Below are 7,556 nucleotides of genomic sequence, written 5' to 3' on the forward strand. Positions count from 1 at the left end.
TTATTATTATTATTATTATTATTATAGTTATTGTTGTTATTGCTATTATTGTTATTTATAATTGTTGTTTATAATTTGTACAATTAACTTCCCTGTGGTTCAACCCCGGTCTTGCCGAGTTATTTATTACTTTGACACTCCTACACTTGGGAGAAGACATCAATATTTTCGTCGTGTCACCTGTGCTTTATATTACTGCCACTAATATAATAACTCCTTGTATAAACCCATTCTTTCTCTCATGGAAGCAATAAGACCAATTAATTATAAGCAAACTCCTCTCTATTTTATCTACTGAAATCTTATATCTTGTGGTTGATTGTGACACATCTCATAGCATATGGCAGACACTTGAAATACTCTTTGCTTCACCATCACATTACATGGTTCCTTTTTGGATTTGCATCAGGGAGATAATTTAGTTAGCATTTATCTTCAGCAAGCTAAGGTACTCATTGATGAGTTGGTTGCTGTTGGTCGACCTCTCTCCGTAGAGGATTTTAATCTTTATGTATTTTGAAGCTTGCAAAGTGAATTCAAAGACTTAGTGATTAGTTTGTCTACTGATTGATACCTAAAAGTATATTTTTATCAAGGTTTTATATCATCATTTTGCACTTGAAGTATCAATAACTCCTTAACTAAAACATGTTTTATAATAATATATCTAATAATATAAGATACCTTTAATTTATGGTAAATGTTTATTTTAAATGTAGGCTTATCACATAAATGAAAGGATTGATTGATGAATTTAAGAACTGAAATTGAAAGGATAAAGAGATGGCCAAACTTAGAAAAGAGATGTCAGTGGAGTCCAAACCGAAACACCGTTCAATAATTGGATCATATCTAGAGTTGTAGATCTCAGAGTTAGGTCTACTTTATATGCATGGAAAGGTAAGACATAGGTCTACAACTTTCATATGGAAACCAAGATCTAAAAAGGTCATTTTCAAGTCCCAATTGTAGTAACAACAAAGAAGCCCGAATTTGTCCTCCAGCTCGAGCATTGTTTAGTATTTTGGCCATATATAGAGTTCTATAAGTCCAAATGAGCTGAATTGTTTAGTATTTTATATCATCATTTTGCACTTGAAGTATCAATAACTCCTTAACTAAAGCATGTTTTATAATAATATATCTAATAATATAAGATACCTTTAATTTATGGTAAATGTTTATTTTAAATGCAGGTCTATCACATAAATGAAAGGATTGATTGATGACTTTAAGAACTTAAATTGCAAGGGTAAAAAGATGACCAAAATTAGAAAAGAGATGTTGGTGCAATCCAAACCAGAACACTGTTTGGTAATTGGGTCATATCTGAAGCTATAGATATCAGATTTAGGTCTACTTTATATGGATGGAAAGGTAAGACATAGGCCTACAACTTTCACATGGAGCCCAAGATCTAAAAAGATCATTTTCAAGTCTAAATTATAGCAACAATAAAGAAGCCCGAATCTATCTTCCAGCCCGAGCACTGTTTATTATTTTGGCCATATCTAGAGTTCTAGAAGTCTAAATGAGCTGAATTGTTTACAAAAGAAATCTGAGATACTTTCCTACAACTTTCATGTTTTCAAGTGGTTCTAATTTTGGCGTTATCAATGACGTTGTGGATAGAAAAAAGAAGATAAGGATTGTCACTAAGTCAAGAGTTGGCCACCTACTCATAAATTAGTGATCAAATCAATAGTTTCCAATTTTAGCCTATCAAAGGAGGCATTTGTCATGCATTGATGCATCTTGGTTTTTAGATCAAGATCATGCTCTTGCTTTCTCTCTTTGTATTTTTTGTAATGTTTATACTTTCCTTTCATTAATATCAAGTTTATGCCTTTCATTTCCTTTCATTTACTTAGTTAACTTTTATCTTATTTATGTTCTTATTTTGTTTATTTATTTTTGTTTCTTTCATTATGTCTAGCTAAGTTTATTATCTTAAGGTGAAAAGGTTACACTAATGGTGTAAGAATAAGTATAGTGTAAACTTAATATGGATTTTAATGTTTGATACTAACATGTTTTGTATTTGTTATCTTGTTCACTCTTTAATACTTTGCTTGTTAAATGACTAATCTTGTTTTATGTTGTATAACACTTAGTACAACAAATACTTGACACTTTCATAGCTCATACTGTATGGTATAACCGACACCTGAGCTATGAAAGGAACTTGATTTGTTGTTAACATAAGTTATAATCATGAATGCTTGACGAGATTTACAAGTATTAGTATTAATCGAATAAGATGACTAATGTAATCATGTTGACAATCTATAATCAGATTGGAACCTCCTTTGTGTGTGGTTTCCAATTGAATAATAAAAGTCTATACTATACTTGTTTGACATACCATTAGTGGAACCTCTAACCTTGACATTTGCTATTATCATTGTTTAATCCTTACATTAATATTTCATCTCAAAGTTCTCATCATCTTCTTCTTATTCTCCTTCTTTTTCTTTATTATTATTATTATTATTATTATTATTAGTTTATTCATATTTTTTATCTAAAGATTAGAGTTTATGGTTATTTCAATATAACTATCTTGAAACAATATTGGAAAGGTTCAACATGGATAATTCAAAACTAATAAGTATACCTTTAATGAATTATTTTAATTTTTTTATTGTATAGTGCTTGAAAGCATATGATAAAGTGAAGATATGTCAGAAGTCCCTTATATTAATGCAATGGGATGTGGGGTGTTTAATGTATGTTATGGTTTGTATAAAACTAGATTTAGCACATGCAATAAGTGTGGTGAGCTCAAATCTAGGATGATAACATTGGGATATAGTCAAGTGGATTTTCATATAATTTAGGGGTACTACAAAATATGGTATCATATTTAACAAACAACAAAGTGATCCTTCAGTCGTGGGATGTGTAGATCTAGACCATATAGGAGGCGGGGCTTAGATGACAAGAGATCTACCATAGGTTATGTATTTAATCCGGTAAGGAAGCCAATTTGTTGGAAGTCTATGGTTCAATCTCTAGTTGCACTATCTAATACTGAATCAAAATATATGGTAGAGCCTAAGACCGTTAAGGAAGCCTTGTGGCTTACAAGTTTGGTCAAAGAGCTGGGTGTTGAGCGGGTTGGAGTTAGGTTGCATTGTGATAATTAGAGTGTCATTTACTTATAAAAAAACCAAGTATATCATTCAAGAACTAAGCATATAAATGTGAGGTTTCATTGGATCAAGTAATTTTTTTTTTATGAATTATTGCTTAGGTTCACACTTCTAAAAATGCAACAAATATGTTGACAAGGTCTATTACCATAGATAAGTTCAAGCATTGCTTGAGCTTGATTAATGCCTCCAAATTTTATATGGGAGATGTCCCAACCTATTATCCCAGGTGGAGTTTTTTTTATTTTTTATCTTAAAGGGTAAATATTTATAAAGAGAGATTGTTATAGTTTGTGACTCATAGGGAGATACTAAAGCAAATGATTAAGATTTCTTAGGTGATTAGGATTCCTTAGGAGATTTGGGATCTCCTATAAATACATATGATGTAATTCTATTTTCATTTAATAAAAAAATAAAAGCTTTTCCACTTTTGAATTGTATGCATATCACTAAACCATATTAGATTTTGTATTCTTTCTAATTTCTCTCTTATTACAATATTTATTTATAGGTCTTGCATGTTCTTTACAGTAACTTTAATAAGCATAAATTGAATTTTAGATCCAAAACATGAATCTTTATTGTTACATCTTAAATCATCATGGATACAAGTGTTTAGATGCTTCAATGCAAAAGGTATACATGTCACACCATGTCATTTTTTATGAAAACAATTTTCTATATCAATTAACTTGATTATCTTATTCCACCTTCACATATGTCATGCATCTACCGCTTCTCTACAAATTCCAATAATGTGTTAAAATGAGTAACATGTTCAGTATCTTTATTCTTTCACTAATGCTAATTCACCAAGTTCTTTGTCTTAAACTCATCATCCTACACAATTAAAAAGTGAACCAATAGCTATGGTAGTCGAATCTTTTTCAATAATTGATTGGTCTATTGAACTAACAGCTTCATATGAACCTCATATTTCCCAAAACAATTACAGCATGGTCATCCATTCTAAGAATAATATTAAATGACCAAAAAAGCTTCTTTGCTCTAGTAATTAGATATCTTTTTCCACGTGCTCTGTTTGCTCCAGTTAAAACTTCTTCAGAATAAACCGACATGTTACACTAAAGCCTCCAGATATAGTGAGTGGCAAACTGCTATGAATGTTGAATTTAATGCACTTTTTTCAAATGGTACGTAGACTCTTATTCCACCCAAACCTCACTTTAATTTTATTGGTTGTAAATGGGTCTTTCATATAAAAAAAAAGGAGTCGATGGCACCGTTGAATGCTATAGATCAAAACTAGTAGCCAGGAGCTTCCACTAGCAATAAGGACTTGATTTGATAGAAACCTTCAGTTAGTTATTAAACCAACAATAATACAAATAGTACTCACCATAAATGTCTTTTTTGGCTTACCAATCTCCAATTTGATGTGAAAATGCATTTCTTTATAGCAATTTACAAGATGTTTTTATACTTCAGCCACCTGCTATCACCACCCTCAATTTCTACACCATGCATGTTTATCACCTTCGTCACTCCTTATGTAGTCTTCATTATGCTCCTTGTGAATGGTTCTCTCAACTAATATATAAGTTAGTCACATATAGTTTTACTTGTGTTGATAACAAGTATATAAAGAATTGAATCTATTAATGTTAACGATAAATAGAAAAATAAAGAACAGAGAACTTACGCAAAGAACAAAGAGCATAATTGTTTTCTTAAAGTTATCGTCATCACTTAACTTTATTTATAGATGAAATCAACTACTACAAGATAAAAACTATTACAACCATAATCTTCTTATTCTAAGGAGTTAAATAACTAGCTATACTTATCCTAGATAAGTTTAAATCTAAAAAGGTAAAAACCAAATAAACATCAAGATAATGATGTTACTAACAAAAAGATAATAACAAAAGGATAAATTATGGTTGATGATTAGTATTTAAAAGTGTATTTTTATCAAGGTTTTATATAATCATTTTGCATTTGAAGTATCACTAATTCATTAACTAAAGCATGTTTTATAATAACATATCTAATATTATAAGATACCTTTAATTTATGGTAAATGTTCATTTTAAATGCAGACCTATCACATAAATAAAAGGATTGATTGATGAGTTTAAGAACTGAAATTGAAAGGACAAAAAGATGGCCAAACTTAGAAAAGAGATGTTAGTACAATCCAAATCGGAGCACTGTTCGGTAATTAAGTCATATCTAGAGTTGTAGATCTTGACTTAGGTCTATTTTATATGGATGGAAAGGTAAGACCTATACAACTTTAGAGCCCAAGATAGCAATAACAAAAAAGTCTGAATCTGTCCTACAGTCTAAACACTGTTTAGTGTTTGGCCCATATCTGGAGTTCTAGAAGTCCAAATGACCTCATTTTCTTTTCCTGGAAAGTTGAGATAATTTCCTATAACTTTCATGTTTTTCAGTGGTTACAATTATGACGTTATCAATGACGTTTTGGGTAGACAAGAGAAGATAAAGATTGTCACCAAGTCAAGAGTTAGCCACCCACTCATCAATTAGTTATCAAACACTAGTTTTCAATTTTAGCCTATAAAAGAAGGTATTTTCCATGCATTTAGGCATCTTGGTCTCCAAATCAAGATCATGCTCTTGTTTTCTCTTTTCATATTTTTGTAATGCTTAAGTTTTGCTTTTATTAATATCTTGTTCATGCCTTTCATTTTTTTCCTTTACTTGGTTAACTTTTATCTTATTTATATTCTTATTTTGTTTATTTATTTTTCTTTTTTTCATTATGTTTGGTTAAGTTTATTATATTAAGGTGAAAAGGTTATACTCATGGTCTAAGAATAAGTATAGTGTAAACTTAACATGGACTTTAATGTTTGATACTAACATGTTTTATATTTGTTATCTTGTTTACTCTTTAATACTTTGTTTGTTAAATGACTAATCTAGATTTATGTTGTATAACACTTGGTACAATAAATTCTTGTCACTTTTATAACTCATACTGTATGGTATAACCGACACTTGAGCTATGAAAGGAACTTGATTTATTGTTAACATAAGTTATAATCATGAATGCCTGACAAGATTTACAAGTGTTAGCATTAATCAAATAAGATAACTAATGTAATCATGTTAACAATTTATAATCTAATTGAAACCTCCTTTATGTATGGTTTTCAATTGAATAATAAGAGTTTATACTATACTTGTTTGACATACCATTAGAAGTGACACGACTAAAAGATTGAGGTCTTCTCTCAAGTGTAGGAGTGTCGAAATAATAAATAACCTAGCAAGACTAGGGTCGAACCATAGGGAGGTTAATTGTACAAATTATAAACAACAATTATAAACAACAACAACAACAACAACAACAACAACAATAATAATAGTATTAGTAGTAGTAATAATAATAATAAAGAAAGAGAAGAAGATGAAGAAGATGAGAACTTGGAGATGGAATATTAATGTAAGGATTAAATGATGATAATAACAAATGTCAAGGTTAGAGGATCCATTAATGGTATGTCAAAGTATAGTATAAACTCTTGTTATTCAATTGGAAACCACACACAAAGGAGGTTCCAATCAGATTATATATTTTTAACATGATTACATTAGTCATCTTATTTGATTAATGCTAATACTTGTAAATCTCGTCAAGCATTCATGATTATAACTTATGTTAACAACAAATCAAGTTCCTTTCATAGCTCAAGTGTCGGTTATACCACACAATATGAACTATGAAAGTGCTAAGAATTTGTTGTACCAAGTGTTATACAACATAAATCGAGATTAGTCATTTAACAAGCAAAGTATTAAAGAGTAAACAAGATGACAAATACAAAACATGTTAGTATCAAACATTAAAGTCCATATTAGGTTTACACTATACTTATTCTTACACCATTAGTGTAACCTTTTCCCCTTGACATAATAAACTTAGCTAGACATAATGAAATACAGAAAAATAAATAAACAAAATAAGAACATAAATAAGATAAAAGTTAACTAAGTAAATGAAAGGCATAAACTTGTTATTAATGAAAGCAAAGCATAAACATTACAAAAAATACAAAGAGAGAAAGCAAGAGAATGATCTTGATCTGGAAACCAAGATGTCTAAATGCATGGAAAATGTCTTCTTTTAGAGGCCAAAATTGGAAACTCTTGATTTGATGACTAATTGATGAGTAGGTGGCCAACTCTTGACTTGGTGACAATCCTTATCTTCTTTTGTTTGCCCAAAATGTCATTCATAACATCAAAATTGGAACCACTTGAAAACATGAAAGTTGTAGGAAATTGTCTCAGATTTCTTGTGTAAAAAACTCAGATAATGTTGACTTCTATAAGTCCAAATATAGCCAAACTACGGAACAGTGCTGAGGTTAGAAGACAGATTCAGACTTCTTTGTTGTTGCT

The sequence above is a fragment of the Populus euphratica genome, unplaced genomic scaffold (assembly GCF_000495115.2).
Source record: "Populus euphratica unplaced genomic scaffold, PopEup_1.0 scaffold551.1, whole genome shotgun sequence".
Lineage (NCBI taxonomy): Eukaryota > Viridiplantae > Streptophyta > Magnoliopsida > Malpighiales > Salicaceae > Populus > Populus euphratica.